Here is a 26,752-nt window from a genome sequence, read left to right on the forward strand (position 1 = left end):
TTGGTAAAAAAAAATCGCAATAAGCGTTTATCGATTGGTTTGCGCAAAATGTATAGCGTTTACAAAATAGGGGATAGTTTTATTGCATTTTTATTAATTTTTTTTTTTTTACTACTAATGGCGGCGATCAGCGATTTTTTTCGTGACTGCGACATTATGGCGGACACTTCGGACAATTTTGACACATTTTTGGGACCATTGTAATTTTCACAGCAAAAAATGCATTTAAATTGCATTCTTTATTGTGAAAATGACAGTTGCAGTTTGGGAGTTAACCACAGGTGGCACTGTAGGATTTAGTGTACACTTAGTGTATGTTTACAACTGTAGGGGGGTGTGGCTGTAGGAATGACGTCATCGATCGAGTCTCCCCTATAAAGGGGATCACTCGATCGATGCAGCGCCATAGTGAAGCACGGGGAAGCCGTGTTTACATACGGCTCTCCCCGTTCTTCAGCTCCGGGGAGCGATCGCGACGGAGCGGCTATAAACAAATAGCCGCGCCGTCGTCCCGGATCGCTCCCCGAGGGAACCCGACCGCCGCGTGTAGCGGGGGGGGTCCCGATCGGACCCCCGACCCACGTCTAGGCAGGGACGTACAGGTACGCCAATGTGCCTGTACGTGCCATTCTGCCGACGTATATGTACATGCGGCGGTCGGGAAGTGGTTAAAGATGGCAGCACCCACGGACATTCCCGTTTGCGCGCTCCAGGGGGCGCGCGGGAGCGCGATTCTGGGGGGACGTCCATGGACGTCCTCCCAGAGTTAAGGAACCGCCTTGTAGACGTCTTTCGTCTATAGGGCGGTGATTAAGTGGTTAAAGGGGTTGTAAAGGTACAATTTTTTTTTCCTAAATAGCTTCCTTTACCTTAGTGCAGTCCTCCTTCACTTACCTCATCCTTCCATTTTGCTTTTAAATGTCCTTATTTCTTATGAGAAATCCTCACTTCCTGTTCTTCTGTCTGTAAGTTCACAAAGTAATGCAAGGCTTTCTCTCTGGTGTGGAGTGTCGTGCTCACCCCCTCCCTTGGACTACAGGAGGGTCAGGACGCTCTCTACGTTGCAGATAGAGAAAGGAGCTGTGTGTTAGTGGGCGTCCTGACACTCCTGTAGTCCAAGGGAGGGGGTGAGCATGACACTCCACACCAGGGAGAAAGCCTTGCATTACTGTGTGGAGTTACAGACAGAAGAACAGGAAGTGAGGATTTCTCAGAAGAAATAAGGACATTTAAAAGCAAAATGGAAGGATGAGGTAAGTGAAGGAGGACTGCACTAAGGTAAAGGAAGCTATTTAGGGGAAAAATTGTACCTTTACAACCCCTTTAAACTAGTGCATTGTTGGTTGACTAACCTTTTCCTTCGATTTCCCTTCTAAATGTTTTTTTTCTTGTCTGAATTTCTCACTTCCTGTTCCTCCTCAGTAAGCTGTTCTGGCTGACTAACCCCCATCCAGAACGGCTCGGATGATGGGGGCAAGCTTACTGAGGAGAAACAGGAAGTGAGAAATTCAGACAAAGAAAATAAAAACTTTAGAAGGGAAATCGAAGGAAAAGGTAAGTGAACTAACAATGCACTAGCTTAAAGGAACCTATTTAGAAAATAAAAAACAAACCTTTACAACCCCTTTAAGAAAGCACCAACATGCTGATTACAATCTGCAGGAGTCGTGCAATGGACAGCATGCCCCTCAGATTTCCTGCCCCCTGGGTCACAGATTGGGCACCAGGGTGTTACATTGTCATTTTGGCTACAATTTTCTCGTCTTTCTTGCATAATTAAGAGCTCAATGATATTTACTGAAGACCATTAAATGTCAATCAGAAGAAACGAAAAAAAAAGCAAAAATAACTGGCAAGATCTAATTATAGACAATGATTTGACAGTAATTAACTTCGAATTCCCTTGTGTACTTTATAGCAAACCAAACGGAATCGGTACTAACCTTTTCAGACCCTGCCTGGGGCACTCTGCTTCTTTTCTGCAAGAGCCCAATGTACTAATCCTCCCCACAGACTCTACATTGTCATCTCCTCCCTGAATGTGCAAATCTTTGCTTCGTATGTTTTACATTCTCTACCCAACCTTTTGCGATGAAGACACTTTCTCTGTATGAAGAGTTTCACATGACATCTCAATCTGTGTTGACCTGGAACGCTGGGTGTGTATTCAATTTTCATTGGTGATATGTAGGGTGACCACCATTCAGGGACACCCTCCCTTCACAAAAATCAGCTTGTGCTGTAACGAATCACCGCACAGTGATTGGACACAAGAGGCGGCATCAGATTGGCCCAGGGGGCGGCTGTGTCAGTTTCATTTCAGGACACTGTATTGTCCTGGAATGAATGTGTCCTGGACAGATCTGCAAAATGCGGGACTGTCCCGGGCAATCCGGGACACGTGGTCACCCTAGTGATATGGCCAATTGGGGTTGATTTACTAAAGGCAGAATTACTGTGCACTTTACAATGCAGTTGCACTAATTTTACCCAGAGCTTAGCGAATGTGTTGAAGCTCTGCTAATTTATATCATCCAATCACGTGCAAGGAAAAATGTTTTTTTTCTCATTGGGTATTCTTTACAAAGTGATGTTTTACCACATTAAAGCGGAGCTCCACCCTAATGTGGAACTCCCGCTGATCGGAACCCTCCCCCTCTCCGGTGTCACATTTGACACCTTTCAGGGGGGAGGGGGGGTGCAGATACCTGTCTAAAGACAGGTATTTGCACCCACTTTCGGCCACACAGTCTCGGGCAGACTGCGGGCATGACGTCACCTCTCTTCCGCCCCCCGTTGTGTTCTGGGAACACTAGGCTCCCAGTACACAGCAAGAGCCAGTCAGACGGCGCAGCGCGACTCGTGCATGCGCCGTAGGGAACCGGGCAGTGAAGCCAGAGCACTTCACTTCCTGGTTCCCTCACCGAGGATGGCGAGGGGGGGGGGGGGGCAGCAGAGCGACGAGCGATAAAATAAGGGACAGAATTATTATTTTTTATTTTTATTTTTTTACTAGTAATGGCGGCGATCTGCGATTTTTATTGCGACTGCGACATTATGGCGGACACATCGGACACTTTTGACACATTTTTGGCACCATTCACATTTATACTGCAATCAGTGCTATAAATATGCACTAATTACTGTATAAATGTGACTGGCAGGGAAGGGGTTAACACTAGGGGGTGAGGAAGGGGTTAAATGTATTCCCTATATAGTGTTCTAACTGTGGGGGAAGGGGGGTGACTGGGGGAGATGACCGATCTGTGTCCTTATGTACAAGAGACACAGATCGGTCTCCTCTCTCCCTGACAGCACTGCTGTCTGTGAGACCCGGCAATGATCATCTCTCATTGGCCGCACAGATCGCCTAGCAAACGGCCACTCCGATTGGCCGTTCACGGCGATCTGTGATTGGCTGTGTCCAAGGGACATGGCCAGCACAGAAGTTCCCCGCTGCGCGCTCGGGAGCGCGCGCGGGGAACGCGGAAAGGGGCGGACGTCAAATGACGGCGCCCCAGAGAAGTAGAATCACCCTGCGGCCGTATATAGTCGTACGGCCGTCGGGAAGTGATTAATTTGTGTGATTTCTATACAATATTAATTGATATTAGCAATAGTAGCAGGTTTGAGTTATATAGCCACTTCTCATCCGCGCTATAGACGAATGACGGCTACAGCGCGGATCTACTTTGCCGGGAGGCTGTCAATAACGTCCTCCTCTTTGCACGCTCCCTGCGCGCTGTAATCACCAAGTCACTGAGACTCGGGTGATCACAGAGTCGAGTATTGGGCCGGTCCCGGCCCCTTACCACGTGATCAGCTGTCAGCCAATGACGGCTGATCATGTGATGTAAACAAAAGCTCGGTGATCGTTTTTCTTTTCTCCTCACACTCGTAGCATGAGAAGAAAAAAAGCCAATTACCGGCTTTTGTGCAAGGGACATCGGTCCCGAAGAGGAAGAGGCACATCCAGGGGCGGACTGACCATTGAGTCACTCGAGCACTGCCCGAGGGTCCCATGCCACTAGGGGGCCCCATCAGGGTTGCCAGGCTCAGTAAAACCAGGGACAGTATGTAAAAATCTGTGTTATTTTTACATCTGTCCCTGATATGTCCGAAACCGACATGCTTTTGATATGAAAATCCCAAGATTTTAGCTGCCCCGCCTCTGCACTGCCTCCTGGCATGGTGAACATCTGTAAGCCCGGGGGCCCCATAATCTTCTATTGCCCGGGGGCCCCATGAGTTGTCAGTCCGCCCCTGGGCACATCCGCCTCATCAGTGCCCACAAGAACCGCCTGCCAATGCCCTCTGGCAGTGCCACCTGCCAGTGGCCACAGTGCAAAACAGTGCCACCTATCAATACCTACCAGTGGTGCCAGTGCTTCATCAGTGCCACCTAGCAGTGCTGCCTATCAGTGTCACCTGCCAGTGCTGATCAGTGCCCATCATTGCCACCCATCAGTGCCACCTATTAGTGCCAATTCTCAGTGCCCACCAGGGCCACCTATCAATGCCCTTCAGTGCCACCCATATAACAAAAGGATTAAAACATAAAAGAAAAATAGACTGCTGCACACCCTGAAGAGTTAACTACAAATTTATTAGGATAAATATCAAAAAGAACACACGTATGTAAGGCATAAAAAACACAGGTCACCTAATAATGGGTGAACCTACCCAACGAATTCCCCATGGGTACCCACTCAAAATGACGGCATATACCAGTAACTAATGAAAAAAGCACTCGATCATCCACAAGGGAGATCAGAGTCTATAGGTAGCGCACCCACCCTCAAGTGCCACCTCTCAGTGCCCACCAGTGCCGACTTATCGGTGCCCATTAGTGCAGCCTCATCAGCGTACATCAATGAAGGAGAAAAATTACCTGTTTGCAAAATGTTATAACAAAATATAAAACAGTTTTGTATTTTTTTTAATTCGGTCTTTTTTTATTTTTTTAACAAAAAAAAACTGCAGAGATGATCAAATACCGCCAAAAGAAAGCTCTATTTGTGGAGGAAAAAATGATAAAAATGTCATTTGGGTACAGTGTTGTATGACCGCGCAATTGTCATTCAAAGTGTGAGAGCGCCGAAAGCTGAAAATTGGTGCCCAGTAAGCTAGGGGTTAGAAAAAAAATATAAATCAGCCAACCTATTAGTCTGAAAATATATATATATAAGCCCAGTACCAGTATATGTTTAGTCTTGAAAAGAACAGCGTGTTTCTTTATTTTAGTCCCTTTTTCTTTTGTTTTGCTGCTCTCTGCCTTTTAATAGCCGACGGCAGCTTCAAACACCCCATTCTGCCACGCGCAGTCAATTGGTTCATTGGCATTTCAGACAGATTGTTAGTAGGGAAAGCTTATCCCACCTCTACCTGACAGGACTTAAAAGAAGAGGGAAAAAATGCAGAGAGGTGCAGAATTCCACGTACAACATTAAAGTGTGTGAAATGGTTTAGTTTTTCACATTCCTCAATCCACAGGCTGGAACATATGGTGCAATATTAGAGTACGGTGTTTCAATACACTGACACCAAACATGATTAAACAATGTGCTTTCTTGCCGCCGTTCCCTGCTACGTACCATTCACAGATTCTCTGGGAGGCTCATTAATTTGGAGCCCATCTCCTAGACAGATGTCAGTTCCAGCATCAGCACTTATATTTATGTCTCGAAATAGAACTTTTTTCTTCCAGAGTTGAATGCCATCCATCTCCAGACAAAATAGAACAACATTGCTTATGCTGTCTGCCCCCCTGACTCTGTAAATATCTCCTACTGTTAGTAATAAATACAGGGCCGATCCTAGGCAGGGTGCTTTGCTCCCAGGCGCCTGCAGAGGTGGGGGCGCCAAAGTGGCTTCTTCTCTCCTTGTTTGTGTCCATCCAGTACTATAGGTAGATTCACAGAGAGCGCCGCAACTTTAAGGCGGCGTAGCATATCGTATTTATGCTACGCCGCCTTAAGTCAGAGAGGCAATGTGACGGTAGTAGAATGATATCCCCGTCAAACATTCCCTTCTTCCCATAAAGAAAATCGCCCAGTATTCCACGAGGAGGAATATTCCTGGGATCGCCCAATAATCCACACATGAGCCAAAGCTTACTGCTGGAACAAGAGAGACTTTAATGGTACAACGCCTAGCTTATATGTAGTTACAAAACTGTTACAATGACAATCTCCGCCCCCCCCTCACACAGTGGGGGCTCCCATACAGATTAAAGGCAGACACTTTGGAGCCGACCCTGTAGACACATTTCTTAAGGGTAAACACAGGTCTTCTTCACACACACAATAGATCAATTACCCTTTAAAATAGGGAGATGGCTGGGGAAGGGACATTAACATTTCAACAGTCTGTTACACAGAGGAATGAGTCACACATGAAATCACCTTTTACCTCTAACACACACAGCATTACTAGCAGGGAGAATTAAACTTAAGCATATAGGCAAAAAAGTCCTTCACAGGCAAGTACTGTCTCCTAACTTAAGGCGGCATAGCGTAAATGCGGCGGGCGCAAGCGCGCCTAATTCAAAATAGGCTGAAGGGGCGTGTTTTATTATAATTTTGTTTGACCTGACTTGATTGATGTTTTTTTTTACCCGCGCATGCGCCGTCTGCCTACATTTCCCAGTGTGCATTGCGGCAACGTACGCCGCACGGGCCTATTGATTTCGACGTGGACGTAAATGACGTAAATCCCTATTCACGGACGACTTACGCAAACGACGTAAAATTTTCGAATTTCGAAGCGGGAACGGCGGCCATACTTTAACATTACTATTCCAACTATTTGTTGGAATAACTTTAGGCCTGATAAAGCGTTACATAAACGGCGTATCTGTACTGCGTCGGCCGGACGTACGTTCGTGAATAGGCGTATCTAGTGATTTACATATTCTACGCCGACCGCAATGGAAGCGCCACCTAGCGGCCAGCCTAAATATTGCACCCTAAGATAGGACGGCGCAAGCCGTTGTATCTTAAATAGGTTTAAGTGTATCTCTGTTTGAGAAAACACTTAAACTTAGGTCGGCGCAGATTCTGAGTTAGGTCGGCGTATCTACTGAATCTAGCTACTAGTGTTCTGAGCATAGGTGTATGTCCGTCCAGAACTGATGTGTCTCTGACCATCTCCTTTACTATGTCTGTAGTCTCTGACCATCTCCTGTACTATGTCTGTAGTCTCTGACCATCTCCTTTATTATGTCTGCAGTCTCTGACCATCTCCTGTACTGTGTCTGCCATCTCTGACCATCTTCTGTATTATGTCTGCAGTCTCTGACCATCTCCTGTATTATGTCTGCAGTCTCTGACCATCTCCTGTACTGTGTCTGCAGTCTCTGACCATCTCCTGTTTCATGTCTGTAGTATGTCTGGGGGCTCTTTCTAACAGACTCTCTAGCAGAAGCCCTCTCTGTGTCCATCAGAGAGGCCCCCTCCAGGTCCCAATAAAGTATTTTGCTTCTCTTCCTGTATTTTGTTTATTGTTAACAGATCATGTAAGCATCCCAGGGTAATGAAGACTTTGTGGGGGAGTCATTGCCATAGAAACATTTGTACAGGGGAGGGGTTAGTAAAATGACCACGCCCATGTGGGGGCGCCAGAAATATTTCTGCACCCAGGAGCCTGTGACCCTAGGATCGGCCCTGAATAAATAAATAAAAAATCCCCACAATGTAAATCCAACCTTCGATCACATTGAAATTTAGATCTATTGTCAATCACAACGTCTCACCGATATGAACATGATGACCCGTACTGGATCTTCTCCCATTGGACTCTGAACCCCAAGGGTCCTTCTCTGTACCATGCTGCCAGGGGACAGGCTTTTCCTCTCAACCTGTGACTTCTAACTGTAATGCCGTGTACACACGACCGTTTTTCGGGTTGTAAAAAATGGCGTTTTTTTTTTTAATGTCATTAAAAACAATCGTGTGTGGGCTCAAGAGCATTTTTCACGATGTAAAAAATGGGCATTAAAAATTTCAAACATGCTCTAATTTTTCACGTCATTTTTATACGCCGGTACCTGTGTGCAGATTCTCAGTCAGATTGCGGGCGTCCATTGTTCAAAAGCCGCGCCTCCTCCTCATGCTGTTCCGTGATAGACGGAACACTCCGTTTCCCAGCAGAGCCTCTGTTCAGTGTTCCGCCTATCAGGGATGTCTTCTCATCCTTGGCCTCGGACGAGAGGACATCCGTGATAGGCGGAACACTGAACACAGGTTCTGCTGGGAAACTGAGTGTTCCGCCTATCACAGAACAGCAGGAGGAGGAGGTGCGGCTTTTGAACAATGGACGCCCGCAATCTGACTGAGACTCTGCATGTCAGGGATAAGGTATGTGAGGTATGCAATGGCACAGTGAGGCATGCAATGGCACAGTGAGGCGTGCAATGGCACAGTGAGGCATCCAATGGCACAGTGAGGCATGTAATGGCACAGTGAGGCATGCAATGGCATAGTGAGGCATCCAATGGCACAGTGAGGCATCCAATGGCACAGTGAGGCATGTAATGGCACAGTGAGGCATGCAATGGCACAGTGAGGCATGCAATGGCACAGTGAGGCATGCAATGGCACAGTGAGGCATGCAATGGCACAGTGAGGCATCCAATGGCACAGTGAGGCATGCAATGGCACAGTGAGTCATGCAATGGTACAATGAGGCATCCAATGGCACAGTGAGGCATGTAATGGCACAGTGAGGCATGCAATGGCATAGTGAGGCATCCAATGGCACAGTGAGGCATCCAATGGCACAGTGAGGCATGTAATGGCACAGTGAGGCATGCAATGGCACAGTGAGGCATGCAATGGCACAGTGAGGCATGCAATGGCACAGTGAGGCATGCAATGGCACAGTGAGGCATGCAATGGTACAGTGAGGCATGTAATGGTACAATGAGGCATCCAATGGCACAGTGAGATTTAAAAAAAACTGTCAGCAGTTGTTCCTGTCAGCGGTTGTTCCGGCTACCCCTCAGCTTCCAGACGGACTAGTAGGAAGGGGGTCGTCTTATACGGCGAGTATATCCCAAAACCAACATTTTAGCTGGAAAAATAGGGGTGGTCTTATACGCCCAGTCGCCATATACGCCGGCAAATACGCTATAATCAGGAAAAAAAAAACACAGAATTCCTTTAAATCTTAAAATATATATTTTTTCTTACTTAAGTAAAACATTTTTTGGGTGGAAATCTTTTATTTACAGAACAATCAAGCTCTGTAATAATGTTCTTTGCATAGAGTGCAGTAAAGACGTATTAGGATTTACAAGCTCCTCTAACACTAAATGATTGAAATGAAAGAAAGGAGAGACTGGGTTAAGAAAAGGTCAACCAAATATCATATTTAATGTAGTCTTCTGGCTGAGCTCACTGAGTGCCTTTATACCAGCATTTTACCACTCTCCTTAAAAGCAAAGCCATTTCCAAGGTCCTAGAAATAATAGCAGTAGCCTTGAAAATATATTGATTTCCCCCCTTAAAAATGTCAAGGAAAAAAAAAAAATGCATCAGCATTCAAATGATCAAAAAATGGAATAAAAGATATATGGTGCAGAAACAAAAATGGAATAGGGGTCTGCGTATTGACAGCAAGGTTTAGAGTTTATAGATTGGTGGAAAACTTGGCTGCTGACAAGAAGTGCGATCTCCTATAGAATAATGTAAAGCCGAAATGCAATAAAACAGCTGAATGCATAAAAAAAAACAAAAAAACATTAAGGGCTAGATTCAGAAACAACTTACGATGGCGTATCTCCAGATACGCCGTCATAAGTCTGAGTCTGAGGCGTTGTATCTTGGCGCCTGATTCAAAGAATCAGATACGCCTCACGGTTGCCAAGATACGAGCGGCGTAAGTCTCCTACGCCGTCGTATCTTGGGGTGCATATTTATGCTGGCCGCTAGGTGGTGCTTCCATTGATTTCCGTGTAGAATATGCAAATGAGCTAGATACGCCGATTCAGAAACGTACGTGCGCCCGGCGGATTTTTTTACCTCGTTTACGTAAGGCTTTTTCCGGCATAAAGTTACCCCCTGCTATATGAGGCGTAGCCAATGTTAAGTATGGACGTCGGGACAGTGTAGAATTTTCCGTCATTTGCGTAAGTCGTACGCGAATAGGGCTGTGCGTAAGTTACGTTCACGTCTAAAGCATTGACTATTTGCAACGTGATTTCGAGCATGCGCACTGGGATACCTTCACGGACGGCGCATGCATTACGTGGGGTCAAGGCTCATTTTAATACAACACGCCCACTGCCTGGACAATTTGAATTAGGCGGGCTTACGCCGGCCCATTTACACTACGCCGCCGTAACTTAGAGCGCAAGTTCTTTCTGAATACAGGACCTGCCGCTCTAAGTTACGGCGGCGTAGTGTATCTGAGATACGCTACGCCCGCCTAAAGATAGGCAGATCTTTCTGAATCTAGCCCTATAGGTAGATGTTTTACCTGCTAAAGGATTTGAATTTCTGGGGGTCTTGTTCTCCCCCCAGTCTGTAAGTGGACAGTGAAAGGGAGAAGCAACAAACGGCTCATCTCTCTGTCATTCTGGAGGAGATTTACTAAGACGACCAAAGATTCTCAGCTCAAATGTAAATGGAACGTATGGTGTACCCCAACCAAAATGGAAAATGAAATCTGGAGATGCACACAGGGAGCATAACCTACCGTCTCAGTACATCAGCTCACCCAGGCACTGTTACAGTGAACAAGTCTACTCTAGTCCCTTGAGAATTGGGAACCCCTGTTAGTGATGATGGAGAAGAATTTCCAAACAAATTGTTGATCTCATTTTCAGAAAACCTAAGGGCTCAGTCACACAGTTGGCAGACCTTTTTTTCCGTGTGATCCCAAGGAGGTTTTTACCATTGAAATACCGCATTACAACCACATGCCAAGCATTTGGCACACACCGTTGCAGCATGGTGTCATTGAGTTTGGGATGCTTGAGTTTGGCACTTTTACATTTGGCACATTCAATGCAACACAGTGTAAAAGTTGTGCGTTCTAGAACGATCTGCATTTGTTGTACAAGTTGCGTCAGATCCAAAAGTGACACAGATGCTTCATGAATTTGACGCAACACATTAACAAGAAGGATGAATGACAAAAAAGTGGCACATCAGCAGCTCACCAACAGGGATGAGCTAAGGTTCAGATCGAACTCAGTTCGCCCAACCTGCGGAAAACGGTCATAGGATAGCAGGCCGCTAGCTTAATCAGCTGCAGCCCTGGAGTTCCTTGCCTCTCGGCTGCATATAAGAAAGGGGAGGGCATGTTGGTGGCATCATTAACCTGTAATGGGCACATGCCTGTATCTTACCACCTCCCCACCCCCCTTTCTATTGATCAAAATTGGCTTCCAGTAGGAGCATTGCTGTTTAAACTGCAGCACACACAGATGGTGAATGGACTTCCCACTTTCATGAGGCTTACCTGTAGGTACCAGCGGCAGTGTGTCCATAGTGGACGCAGGAGCGCCGCCCCCTCTCTCCTGCATTGCATGAATCTATGTATTGTCGCCGCTGCCATCCACTATTCAGCTGGCCGGCCCCCTGTTGTGCGCCGGCCTTCTGAATAACAGCGGTGGGTGTGTTTTGGAAGTGTCTATCAGACAGCGGCTTTTGGAAGTGTCTATCAGAGTTCACCGAGTCTGGTTACCGGTCACCTGATTGGCTGAAGCAACATCGAGGGCAGGAGAAGACATCAAGGGACTGTGGAGGAGGATGGATGACCCGAGAAAGGTGAGTGCCGGGTGGGGGGCAATCTGGTGGTATTTTATGGGGCAAACTGGCAGCATTTTACGGGGCAAACTGGCAGCATTTTATGGGGCAAACTGGCAGTATTTGAGGGGGCAAACTGGCAGCAATTGATGGGCACAGTGGCGACAATTGATGGCACAGTGGCGACAATTGATGGCACAGTGGCGATAATTGATGGCACAGAGGCTGCGTTTGAACAGTGGCAACAATTGATGGCACAGTGGCGACAATTAATGGCACAGTGGCTGCGGTTTATGGCACAGTGGCTGCGTTTGATGGCACAGTGGCGACAATTGATGGAACAGTGGCAAAAATGGCACAGTGGCTGCGTTTGATGGCACAGTGGCGACAATTGATGGCACAGTGGCGACGTTTGATGGCACAGTGGCTGCGTTTGATGGCACAGTGGCGACAATTGATGGCACAGTGGCGACAATTGATGGTACAGTAGCGACAATTAATGGGCATGGTGGCTGCATTTGATGGCACAGTGGCGACAATTGATGGGCACAGTGAGGCTGCAAATGATGGGGTTTTTTCGCTTGTTTGCGCCCCCCCCAAAAATTTGGAGCACCAGCCGCCACATGTAGGTACTGTAAATATCTCCTAAACCTGCATCATTTAGGAGTTATTTACTTGTGTAGCAGCCGGCGATGTCAGCGGGGCATGCACACTGCCCTCTCAATGGACAGCATGTGCTGTGTCTGTGACGCCCATGTGCATGCGCAGGAGTGATATCATTGCAGGTCAGTAAATCAGACGATCAGAGTCCTCGAACCTAGAAGCAAGATCGGGTGAAGATAGAACTAATAGACTGACTCCAGACTGCGCTGTCCACTGCTACAAATTTCCTGTGAACACCAGAAGTTCAAAGAAGCAGTACTAAGAGAGCAGAAACCAGCATTGAAATTTATAATCTGAAAGTGCTGGGGTAAGAATTTTAACAAATCGTTTAATGGGGAATGTTTATTTTAATGTGCTCAATGTGTTAGGTTAAAAACATTGAGGATTTAATAATACTTTACCTGCTACATGGCCCAGATATTGCAAACAATGCTTCAAGTTGTCTTCTAATTTACAAGTATTACGTATTGGAAGTATTAAGTATAGTACATTATGACAGCTTTGTGACAGGTGGCTGAGCTTTCACAAGGCAAATATTGCGTTCTGTAAAGTGTTTGACTGCAGCTGGAAGTGTTTTTTAGATTGTAGCACATTGTTGGCACCTGTACGTAAATGAAATGAACACACACGTGCTTTCTCACCCTCCTGGCACATTACATGTACATCAGATGACATGCTGGTCCCTCAAAGGTGCACACAGCAGCCCTGTTGACACTAACGAACATACCTGCATGGCTGCCTTGGAACAGCGGGTGTGCTGTGTAGATATGCAGTATGGATTTTAGAGACAGGTTCACACTTCATTCTTAAACCTGAGCTTCAAGCAGATCTTGAAAATCCATTTATGCACTCTATAAAGATTCCCAGAGTGCAGGTTCAGCGAAGAATTGTGGGCAAAATATACAATCATTGATACCCCAGTAGTAGGGTGACCAGACATCCCCGGTCTCCGGGGACAGTCCCCGGATTGAGGACACTATCCCCAGAGCCAGTCTGTCCCTGGATTTGTCCCCGGATTGCAGTGGCATGGAAGGGGGGCATCTGGTACTCTCTCCCAGGGTGCAACATTTGGGGGGAGTGCAAACTCATTACGGTGCCCTCCAAGTGTGCTGTGTTGCCCCTCCGCCCAGGGACTCCCGTAGTCCAACCTGTCCCCCATGATCCCTCTAGTGTGGGCGGCCCGTGTGTGTGTGAGAACAGCGGAGAGGAGGGGTGGTGAAGAGCGTATGGTGGCTATTGGAGAAGCTCTTGACAGGGGATACTGAGGAGTGGCTGGGTGTCAGGAACATTACCTGGTGCTGGGGAGAGCCCTGCTCCGATAGATTATCATGGAGGCCATGGAGAGGTGAGCAAAATCAACCTATCTACACTGTTCATGTTTGGGGGGGGGGGGGGGTTGTGAGTAGTGCAGGAATCAGTGTAGTGGTCAGTAAAGAAATCAGGTAGGTCAGTGTAGGAATCAGGTAGTTTAGTATAGTGGTCAGTATAGGAATCAGGTAGGTCAGTTTATTGGTCAGTGTAGGGATCAGGTCAGTGTAGGAATCAGGTAGGTTAGTGTAGTGGTCAGTGTAGGAATCAGGTAGGTCAGTGTAGGCATAAGGTAGGTCAGTGTAGTGGTCAGGTAAATCAGTGTAGTGGTCAGTGTAGGAATCAGGTATGTCTGTGTAATGGTCAGGTAGGTCAGTGTAGTGGTCAGGTAAATCAGTGTAGTGGTCAGTGTAGGAATCAGGTATGTCCGTGTAATGGTCAGGTAGGTCAGTGTAGTGGTCAAGTAGGTCAGTGTAGTGGCCAGTATAGGAATCGGGTAGGTCAGTGTAGTAGTCAGTATAGGAATTGGGTAGGTCAGTGTAGTGGTCAGTATAGGAATCGGGTAGGTCAGTGTAGTAGTCAGTATAGGAATTGGGTAGGTCAGTGTAGTGGTCATTGTAGGAATCAGATAGGTTAGCGCAGTGGTCAAGTAGGTCAGTTTTGGAATCAAGTTGGTTCGTACTACTGTACTAGTGGAAGTGGACTCAGGGAGTGCTGAAAGCCTGGCGTGGGGGTAAAAATTTCTTGCCTTGTCCCAGGTGCTGACAACCCACGCTACACCACTGACTGCATACTGTATATGATTTGAGGAAAATATGCGTATATAATAGTTTACCATTGGCCAATAAAAAACAATATGTCCCCGGATTTCATTTAAAAAATCTGGTCACCTTACCCAGTAGGCCTTTGAAAAATGCAGCACAAGCTGCTATACTCACCTGATCTTTGGTGCTGTCCCCCTCAGGTTCGCCCGCACACCAATTCAGCACCAGGTTCCATACTGGCTTCACTCTACCCACTTCCTGTTAGCGCATAGTGCCAAGACTTCGCCCCCTGGCAGAACACACAGGAGAATGCTGTAGAGAGCAGAACCATACCATTATACCATTGCTCTCTAAAGTATTTGGAAACTGTACACCACTGGAAAAGAATTCGAGTTTTCGCTGTGATAAACAAGTGCTTTGGATTACAAGCATGTTTCCGGAACAAATTATGCTCGCAATCCAAGGATTTACTGTACTGTGTTTTCTGAATGCATCATATCCTATTGGGGATGTTCATGCATTGCAGGCTAGGAGGGGTAGTACTCTAAGCCAATCAATATTGTTGGTGAACAAGGTTATAGCAGGGGAAAGGGCAGGGATGGCATCATCAGCGTATGCCTGTTGTTGGGCTTTATAGATTTCTTTTATATTTTTTAGATATATTTGTAAATTTGATCAACATAATGTAAAGATTATCTACTGTTAGGCTTCATTTCCATGGACGTTTTTACAGCCACTTTTCTGAGCGTTTTTTGCAGCTTAAAAACAGCTCTTCATGTTAGTCTATGGTCTCATGCCCACCATGACGTTTTTGAGCTGTAGATAGCTGAGCCGTTTTTAAGCTGCAAAAAAAAACCAGGACCAGTGCGTTCTGAAGCTCCAGAGTAGAGCTGTAAAAACTCCAGACGTTAAAAAACGCTTTAAAAACGCTTAAAAAACGATCAAAAACGCTTAAAAACGCTTAAAAACTCTACTGCAGCGTTGTTGAGCTCCAGCTCAAAAAAAAAAAAAAAGACTAAAGAAAGTGGCTGTAAAAACGTCCATGGAAATGAAGCCTTATGGTTTTGGGAAAAAGACAAGATGCTGTTTGTAATAGGTACATAAGAGAATGTGATGACCTCCTACACGTTATAGAATTATCTGAAGCTGGTACATTATTGGGAAAGAGCTGTCAACACACTCTAAATCAACATTCCTAGGGACCCCCCTTACTTGCATTCTAGGTTGCACTGAGTATCGTTCATAAGAATCTTATTTACGCAAAGTGATTTTGAGGGTAATGTTCCAGGCTCATAAGCTAATCCATATGTGCCGGACTTCTCCAATACTATTCACGGCTGCAGAAAACGCGGTGACGTACAACACATACAACGGCAGGGGAAGTTCGATTCCACGGGCTAAACTCTCGGGGCTGCTTTTGCTAATCTCATGTGTTTGCGTGTTAACCCCCTTGGCGGTAAACCCGAGCGTGACTCGGGGTTCGTTTTTCATGTTAGGATCGGTAACCCCGAGTCACGCTCGGGCTGGACGTGCAGAGTGTGCAGCGGCACGGCTTACCTTCTCGCTGGATCCACAGGCAAATTACTCACCTTGTCCCTGGATCCAGCGATGCCACCCCGCTGTGTGAGCGAGCGGGACCTCCTCGCTCGATTCACAATGTCCCCGTGTGCCGCCGATCTCCGTTCCCTGCGACGTTACGACGCACGGGAGCGGAGAACGGCGCCAAATTCAAAAAAGTAAACAAACACTTTACATACAGTATACTGTAATCTTATAGATTACAGTACTGTATGTAAAAAATACCCCCCCCCCCTTGTCCCTAGTGGTCTGCCCAGTGCCCTACATGTACTTTTATATAATAAAAAATGTTCTTTCTGCCTAAAAACTGTAGATTGTCCAAAAGTGTCCCTTTATGTCAAAAATGGTTTTAGATCAGCTAGAAAACAACGATAATAAATTATAATCACTTGCAGAAATGTGCGATAGCGATTTGTGGGGAAATTCGTCATAAAAAAAAAAAAATAATGACAGCGACAATTCTGCAACTGAGCAAATTTCAGTGATTTTTAGTTGATTACATTATTGAATAATTTTTATTATAATTATATTATTATTTGTTATAATTAATTATAATTATTTATTATATTATAATTTATAATTTTGTTTTAAAAAAAAAATCATACCCGGTATGCCTACAAGACTCTTGCTTGGTCAGATTTAAGTAGAGTTATTTCTAAAAATTACAGGCCTACAGTATAAAACGCCAAATTTCCTTGCAAAATAATTGTACCGCTTTTGGTACGTAATTCCAGACAGAATCATACCTCCAGGGAGGTTAAGTAAAAGTTTGGTAAAAGACGATTTGCACTTTTCAGTCTGTTACAGCTTGAAAAATGTGTTATCGTTAGGGTTGTCCAGGTACGGATACCAGTATCGGTATCGGGACCGATACCGAGTATTTGCGGGAGTACTCGTACTCGCGCAAATACCCCCGATACCTAAATAGAATACTTCCCCCCCCCTTTCCCCCCCCCGCCGCTGCCTCCGCATCGCGCCGCCGCATCGAGGGACATGGCTAGAGGGACATTGCTGCATATGTGAGGGACATGGCTAGAGGGACATTGCTGCATATGTGATGGACATGGCTGCATATGTGAGGGACATGGCTAAAGGGACATGGCTGCATATGTGAGGGACATGGCTAGAGGGACATTGCTGCATATGTGAGGGACATGGCTGCATATGTGAGGGACATGGCTAGAGGGACATTGCTGCATATGTGAGGGACATGGCTAGAGGGACATTGCTGCATATGTGAGGGACATGGCTGCATATGTGAGGGACATGGCTAAAGGGACATGGCTGCATATGTGAGGGACATGGCTAGAGGGACATTGCTGCATATGTGAGGGACATGGCTGCATATGTGAGGGACATGGCTAGAGGGACATTGCTGCATATGTGAGGGACATGGCTAGAGGGACATTGCTGCATATGTGAGGGACATGGCTAGAGGGACATTGCTGCATATGTGAGGGACATGGCTAGAGGGACATGGCTGCATATGTGAGGGACATGGCTAGAGGGACATGGCTGCATATGTGAGGGACATGGCTAGAGGGACATGGCTGCATATGTGGGGGACATGGCTGCATATGGGGGGGACATGGCTGCATTTGGGGACACATTTAAAAAAAGTATCGGTATTCGGTATCGGCGACTACTTGAAAAAAGTATCGGTACTTGTACTCGGTCCTAAAAAAGTGGTATCGGGACAACCCTAGTTATCGTCATTACAAATGCTACTTTTACTCCCGTCTCATACAGTAGGTGTTTGTGATATTGTGCTTTTAGCAGGACAGCGTCGCGCTGATACTCGGCGACAGGGTGCCGAGATCTCGCCGACATCTCACACTCACTGGAATAGTGACAGCACATCCCAGCAAGCGCGTCATAGAAGCGACGGGAGATCCGACTTGGATTCCCGCCAATTCTACACGCGTGCGGCGTTTGTTATGAATCCTGAGGGGGAAGTCCCCGCCCATGTTGAGGGCATGCAGCCTGGTACGGCTCAGGAGGGGGGGGGGGCGCTCGCTCGTCCCCACTCCCTTCCTGGCTGGCCGGGTAGCATGCTTTGGATACGGGTCTGGTATGGATTGTAGGGGGACCCCCTACGCCGTTTTTTTCGGCGTAGGGGGGCTCTCCTTACAACCCATAACAGACCTAAGGGCCCGGTATGCTCCTGAGGGGGGGACCCATGCCGGATTTTTATTTAAAATCCGGCGGGGACTTCCCCCTCAGGATTCATAACAAACGCCGCACGCGTGTAGAATTGGCGGGAATCCAAGTCGGATCTCCCGTCGCTTCTATGACGGCTCTGTCTCCATCGCGGCAAGCCAGCTCGGCGCTGGCTCCCGCGATGGGGCTCGTAGGTGCTCAATCTCGCCGAGAAAGAGAGCGAGATTGACACAAAATCGGGTTCACCTACTGTACTTTATTCTGAGCAAGCGTGGGTTTCTTAGCATACACACGCTCGAGTTTCTCGTCGGAAACCAGCCCGACCAGGAACTCGACGAGCCAATTTGAGACTCCCGTCGAGGAAATAGAGAACTTGCTCTCTTTTTGGCTCGTCGAGTTTCTCGACAGTGTCCTTGACGAAAATGTACACACAACCGGTTTCCTCGGCAAAAAAATATCTCCCAGCAAGTTTCTTGCTGTTTTTTGCCGAGAAACTCAGTCGTGTGTACGAGGCCTGAGAGGATGCTCCGTTCTCCCTGTGGCAATGGTGCAGATGTGATCTATGTGATCCGTGCTGCACTGCCCCAGGTTTTTTCAACTCAAAGTCATAGCCTCTACCTCTGCTAACTCGCTCCGTGGAGAATCCGTGTGAGCCAGGACTAATATGCTCTGTTTGGGCTCCTGCTCTGATGAAGAGGTTTCCAGTGCAGTCTGGTAAAAGTTGTTCCACCACTGTCCTTCCTCCTTAGCATTCTATGGAAACTGTATTGCAAAGATCCATAAGTCCCATTCTGTGATTGATGTTTCAAACTACAATTCCCATGATCCTTAGCATTCTGCACAGAAGGCCATTGGCTGTTCTGGCTATAGTTCAGCAGAAAGTGAAAGTAAATTGACTGTAAACAGGGAAATGTCTCCCTCTCCATGTTCATAAAATATTTACAGGGAAAGGTACTGTAGTTCAAATTAAAAGAGAGACAATAATGCAATAGAAAAACAAAATGGGTTTAAAAATTAAAACAATTAACAATGTCCTGGTTCTGTGCATTCGGCAAAAGTCAATCAACGAGCATAAGATGGATCAGTGCATCTGATACTGTAGATCTTGGCTGATGTTTCTTGTTTGATGGTAAAAGAGCTCCAAACTGCTAATGAAGCCCCTCTTTTCTGGTACTTGAGGAAGACAGAAAATATCTCACCAATGAGAAGGTCTCAGGAGTGGCTGATAGGATGTCATTGTGTTATGACCATGTAGAGGCCGCTCCCTAAGATATTTTATCCAGGTATTAATACATTTGAATAATTGCAGATTGCATTCTGGTAACGTACATATTATTGTCCAAAATGGGAATACCATTTGGATGGATACAAATATGATGGGTATTGAATAGACATGAGCACACTGAAATATTTTGTTTCGTCACATTCGATGACGAGGCGCACCTGGGGCGGGGCCGAGTGATACAGGCTATGCCCACCGCTGTATCACGGGAGCGCGCCTGCATGAAGGTGGAAATCTCTTGTGGAGAGGGAGCCATGACAGCCGCCGAGGGACCCCAGAAGACGTGGATCGGGGCACTGTGTGCAAAACGAGCCACACAGTGAAGGTAAGTATAACATGTTTGTTATTTAAAAAAAACAAATTATCTTTAGTGTCGCTTTAAGCTGCATAGGGGGTTTTTCACTGTCAGGAGCGGTAAGGATGTGGAAATCTCTAAAAAATACATTTAATTTCCGTATTTATCGGCGTATAACACGCACCCTAATTTTAAGAGGGAAGTTTCAGGAAAAAAACATATTTTAAATAAACAACTTTGAAGCAAATTAAGGGTCAGTACCCATGAATGTCCATCTGCAGCCTGATCAATGTCCTCAATGCAGCCTGATCATGGTCCTCAATGCAGCCTGATCAATGTCCCCAATGCAGCCTGATCAATGTCCCCAATGCAGCCTGATCAATGTCCCCAATGCAGCCTGATCAATGTCCCCAATGCAGCCTGATCAATGTCCCCAATGCAGCCTGATCAATGTCCCCAATGCAGCCTGATTAATGCTCTTTTTTTACCTTATCAAAGTAGCCTGAACTTCAGGAAATCACAGAGCTGTCATCTTCTGTTTACTCGGCTCTCACACACGCTCCTGTGATAGACAGAACCCTGGTCCAATGCGAGTGGCCGAGGTGGGACTGTATGTGTGTGACACGTGAGAGCCGACCGAGAGCCGAGTTACATAGAGCCTAGTAAACAGCAGATGGTGGCTTGTAGATTCCAGCGGCGCTCGTCCCTCTCCGAGGTACACTGTCGGCGTATAACACGCACCTTTGATTTTCCCCTGATTTCCAAAGGAAATAAGTGCGTGTTATACGGTATGTATTATTGATCATAGGAACTGCATTCAATTGTACTTTTTTTTATATCTAATTGAGGTTCAGCTTTAATGCAAAAAATGATTACACATCTTTGCAGTCTTTATTCAAGTGAACTGAATGTTTAGTTGAGAAAATTATCATTATGTAAGATAATAATTACAGTTCAAATATCTCATACTCTTCAGTGAAATGACACCAATATTTGTTATTCCTTATAACTGCTTTCTACGTGTGTTCCTATAAAACAACTGTCTGACCCTGATGTACATTCTCTGGTTTACCAATGTTCACTCACAATGCATCTCTCTTTTCTCCCTTCATCAGTCTGCCCTTCCATGCTTAGCAATTAACCCCATTTATATTTTGCCATGACCTTTTCCGTAATAATCGCATTAACTTATTTACTGATCATTGACTATCTTTACTGAGGTAGAGAGTTATTACTGTGTCATTCTCATTTTCTGCATGACATGTCTCAGCCCTCTCTGCTGTAAAAAAAAAAAAATATTGCATATCCTAAAGATGCTAACTTAAAATAATATATTCATCAATACTTACTGTATGCATTGCTTTCCAGTCCATCCAAAGTTAGTTTAAAGGCTAGGGGCCAGATTCAGGTACAAATGCGGCTGGGTAACGTATCGTCTTTACGTTACACCGCCGCAAGTTTTTCTTGTAAGTGCTTGATCCACAAAGCACTTGAGTATAAACTTGCGGTGGAGTAACGTAAAGACGTCCGGCGCAAGCTCGCCTAATTCAAATGGGGCGTGTACCATTTAAATTAGGCGTGCTCCCGCGCCGAACGTTCTGCGCATGCTCCGGTAGTAAATTTCCGGATGTGCTTTGCGCAAAATTACGGCGCCCCGACGTGTTTATGAATGGCGACGTGCGTAACGTCACCATACTTTAACATGGCTGGTGTAAAGTTAAGCCATGAAAAAGATTGCTTAACTTTGCGACGGGAAAAAACGACGTTACGCACGCGAGTAGCTTCATGGATCGCCGTAAAAGCTAATTTGCATACCCGACGCTGGAAAACGACGCAAACTCCACCCAGCGGCGGCCGAAGTATTGCAGCCTAAGATCCGAAGGCGTACGAAGCCGTAAGCCTGTCGGATCTTAGCCAAAAGCCGTCGTATCTTGTTTGTGAATCACAAATTAAGATACGACGCGGCAAATTTGAAAATACGCCGGAGTATCAGTAGATACTCCGGCGTATTTGTTCTGTGAATCTGGCCCTAGGTTTTCATTTTTTCCCCAGAAAATAGCCTATGCAGTCAAGAGTCCCCAATAGATATTAAAAACTGTGCAGTTTTGGAAAATGTTAATTATTTTTTTGTTGTCGTAACTGTTGGCCGTTTGCGCACCCACCTGGAAGCCTGGCTAAAAAACCTCCAACATAAAAAAACCTTGGGCACCCACTTCCAGCATGTTGGTTTTAGCTCCTGTAATGCTGGGAGTAAGCTTTCAAAAATATTCACATCCTAACAACAAATCGGGATGTCAGGATTTCTACCTGGGAGCCGGGCCTCCGGGGGGCCAACTGGCCTACAGGTATGACAATAAAAGATTGAGCATTTTACAGTTTCCTAATATCTGTTTTCTGAAAAGGTGAACTTAGCCTCTAAAATAGCAGGTTAAACCTCAAACTACCTTTACCACTTCAATACCAGCACTTTCACCCCCTTCCTGTCCAGGCCAATTTTCAGCTTTCAGATCTGTCACACTTTGAATGACAATTGTGCAGTCACGCAACGCTGTACACATTTGACAAAGAGAAATAGATTTAAAAAAATCTTAGTTCCTGTTAAAAAAAACTGCAAATAAGTATTTTTTCTTCTTCACTGATGTGCACTGATGAAGCGGCACTGATGAGGCAGCACTAATGGGCACTGAAAGGTGGCACTGATGGTCACTGATAGGCTACAATGATGGCACTGATAACCTGATAACTGATCTACACTGAATGGCACTGATAGGGCTGCATGGATGACCAGTGCCCTGATTATCAGTGCAAACACGGTACTGTCAGCCTTGTCGGTTAATCGGAAATTCTTTCCTCACACAGAGACGCCAGACATTTGATGGTTTGACAATTTGGTTAAGGACACAAGCAAATGTGACAGTTAGCAATCCCAGCATTCCAGGAATGTAACTGTGAAATCGATGGGTTTAGTTCCACTTTATAATTTACTGCTGTTCAGGGGCTCTGGGCTTCAGGAAAAATGACAGCCTCCCGCAGGAAGAATCATGATCAATACTGTAGGCAATTTACAGCACACACTAATTTTGGTCACATCATTTTTAAGGCGGAATTTACAGTATGTTCCTTTCCAAAGAACTTAATTTTTTAGCAAGTTGTTATGGGTAAATTTCCACTTTAAAGTGGAACTAAACCCACTGATTTAATGTTTTCCCAATACAGTCACATTAAAGGCATGCCTCTGGTGCTAACTGTCACAGCTGCCAGTTGCCTATATTAACTCTTAAAGAGGAAGACTTCGGCTCTGTGACTGGCCGGAGCCGTGTGACGTCACTCCCGCGCATGCACATGGGTGTCATCAGTTACGGCACTTGCGAGTGAGGAAGCGGCATTTCTTTACAGTGCATGTGCTGATAACATCATTGGCGCACTACAACCTATGGGTATATTTCCACAACCTATAGGTATGCCTTTTTCTAGGCTTACCTATAGGTAAAACTCAAAATTTGCTGAAAGCCTTTTAGCAGGGGTGTCCAAACTTTTTTCAAAGAGGGCCAGATTTGATGAAGTGAACATGCTTGAGGGCCGACCATTTTGCCTGACATTCTTTGAACCATTAAAATTTGGTCGAAATGTGTTCGGTCAAGCACTAATACATTGCCCAACACAAATTATCCTGCCTTTGTGGCTGTGTGTGGTGAAGAGATGAGCTTAGGCGTGTTATTTGGATATACCGTATTTATTGGCTTAAAACACGCACCTTAACTTTAAAAAGAAAGTTTCAGGAAGAAATATTACATTTTAAATAAAGAACTGTGAAGCAAAATAAGGGTCAGTGCCCATCAATGCAGCCTAATCAGTGCCCATCTGCAGCCTCACATGTGCCATGAATGCAGCACCCACCGTATTGCCATGAATGCAGCACCCACCATATTGCCATGAATGCAGCACCCATCGTATTGGCATGAATGCAGAACCCACCGTATTGGCATGAATGCAGCACCCACCATATTGGCATGAATGCAGCACCCACCATATTGGCATGAATGCAGCACCCACCATATTGGCATGAATGCAGCACCCACCATATTGGCATGAATGCAGCACCCACCATATTGGCATGAATGCAGCACCCACCGTATTGGCATGAATGCAGCACCCACCGTATTGCCATGAATGCCACACTCCATTGCCATTAATGCAGCATCCACCGTATTGCCATGAATGCAGCACCCACCGTATTGCCATGAATGCCACACTCCATTGCCATGAATGCAGCACCCACCATATTGCCATTAATGCAGCACCCACATTGACATGAATACAGACTCACTATTGTCATCAGTGCAGCCTGATTTATGTTCATCTGCAGCCTTGATGAGACAGGGAGGGGGCGGGACGAGCGCCAACAGACATACAGGAGAAACTCCTGTTTTCTCGGCTGCCTTCTTAATTGAAAGTCCCGCCTCCTGTGATGGACAGAACAGTTGTCCAATGGCAGCGCATGAGGGGGAGACTTTCTTTTACACAGGATGCCGTGTAAACAGGAAATACTCCTGTATCCTGTACGGCACTTGTCCCGTCTTCTCCAAGGCAGCAAGCATTTATATCTTTTGTGGCCCCCGGAGCTCGGGGATTCGTTGGGGGCCACAAAAGATATATATGTCAAAATTACCAGACGTACCGTCCAAAACCGGATCGCGGGCCACGATTGGCATGCGGGCCAGACTTTGTACATGCCTGCCTTTTAACAACTTGTTTAAAGTGACATTCAGCAATACCATTAGTATATGTGTTTACCACCCCTAAACTGAGTTAAAAGCTGCTTTAAATGCTTTAAGAAACCTGCTGGAAGATTTATAAATGTTTGCTGTATAAACGTCTCTTGTTCGAGATAAAGTTGGTGTGTACTCAAGGCTTTCATGAATTAAAAACATAGGGCCAGATCCACAGCCCGGCAGCGCAACGTAACTTTTTAGATTTAAGTTACACTGCCGCAAATTTACTAAGTTAGGTACCGATCCACAAAACACTTACCTGGAAATTTGCGGCGGTGTAACTCAAATCCGTCCGGCGCAAGGCGGGCCAATTCAAATGGGGCGAGTCCCATTTAAATTAGGCGCACTCCCGCGCCGGACGTACTGTGCATGCTCCCGACGCTTTTTTCCCGACGTGCATTGCGCGACGTGACGTAATTTTTTGAACTGCGGGGCGCGTAGTGTATTTCCGTATTCCCGTACGGCTTACGCAAACAACGTAAAATTAAAAATTTGACGCGGGAAGGACGGCCATACTTTACACAGCAGTACGCCTGCTGTGTAAAAGTAGGGCTGCCTAACAAAAGTGTAACTAAGCGACGGGAAACTAACGTAGCGGCGACGTAGCGAATGCGAAAAAGCTTTGAGGATCGACGTAACTCCTCATTTGCATACCCGACGCTGGATTTCGACAAGAAATGCCCCCAGCGGCGGCCGCGGTACTGCATCCTAAGATCCGGCAGTGTAAAACAATTACACCTGCCGGATCTAAGGAATATCTATGCGCAACTGATTCTGTGAATCAGTCGCATAGATAGAAACAGGGATACGACGGCGTATCAGTAGATACGCCGGCGTATCCCTTTTGTGGATCTGGCCCATAATTTTCAATAGTAAATACTAGCAAATAATATATTTAATGGCACTGGCAGCTGACACCAAAGTATGAATGCCCTTCAATAAGGTTGTCTTGCATCTAGATCCCAAACCTTTCAGCAGTAATGATGATAAGTATTACCAGTGAGAAGCATCTCAGACTTTGGGAAACACGATTTTAAATTTTGCATACACATGCAAAGTCCTACTGTGGAAACCTTTGTAGGTGTAACGTGTATAGGAACAGAGTCAAGGCAGCACATTTGATGCCACCACTGTGTGGTGTGGAGACCCTGCGATGAGAAAACGGTTAACTTTAAAGATGTTGTAAAGGTTTGTTTTTTATTTTTTAAATAGGTTCCTTTAACCCCCCCTGTCGGTATTCCCGAGTCTGACTCGGGGTTACATTTTTGTGCTAGGATCGGTAACCCCGAGTCAGACTCGGGCTCGCCTCGCAGAATCCACAGGCTTGGTTTACTTACCTTGTCCCTGGATCCAGCGATGCCACCGCGCTGTGTGAGCGAGCGGGACCTCGCTTGATTCACACAGTGCCTCTGTGTGCCGCAAATCTCCGTTCCCTGCGCCATTACGACGCACGGGGGCGGAGAACGGCGCGAAATTCAAAAAGGTAAACAAGCACCTTACATACAGTATACTGTAATCTTATAGATTACAGTACTGTATGTAAAAAATACACGCCCCCCTTGTCCCTAGTGGTCTGCCCAGTGCCCTGCATGTACTTTTATATAATAAAAACTGTTCTTTCTGCCTGCAAACTGTAGATTGTCCATAGCAACCAAAAGTGTCCCTTTATGTCAAACATGGTTTTAGAGCAGCTAGAAAACAGCCATAATAAATTATAATCACTTGCAGAATTGTGCGATAGCAATTTGTGGGGAAATTCGTCATAAAAAAATAAAAGTAATGACAGCGACAATTCTGCAACTGAGCAAATTTCAGTGATTTTGAGTTGATTACATTATTGAATCATTTTTATTATAATTATATTATTATTTGTTATAATTATTTATAATTATTTATTATATTATAATTTATAATTTTGTTTTTAAAAAAATTCATACCCGGGATGCCTACTAGACTCTTGTTTGGTCAGATTTAAGTGAGTTATTTCTAAAAATTACAGGCCTACAGTATAAAACGCCAAATTTCCTTGCAAATAATGGTACTGCTTTCAGCACCTTTTTTCTGAAATAATCATACCGCCAGGGAGGTTAAACTAGTGCATTGTTGGTTCACTTACCTTTTCCTTCCATTTCCCTTCTAAATGTTTTTTTTTTTTTGGTTTTCATTGTCTGAATTTC

The 26,752-nt window shown here is 45.6% G+C and overlaps 1 protein-coding gene across 1 annotated transcript in view; it reads right to left on the reverse strand.

The window, feature by feature from the left end:
- The window catches only part of MORN1 (MORN repeat containing 1), a 472,343-nt gene that overhangs the window by 31,000 nt on the left and 414,591 nt on the right, over window positions 1–26,752 (reverse strand). The window lies entirely within an intron of this gene.

The sequence above is a fragment of the Rana temporaria genome, chromosome 10 (genome assembly GCF_905171775.1).
Source record: "Rana temporaria chromosome 10, aRanTem1.1, whole genome shotgun sequence".
Lineage (NCBI taxonomy): Eukaryota > Metazoa > Chordata > Amphibia > Anura > Ranidae > Rana > Rana temporaria.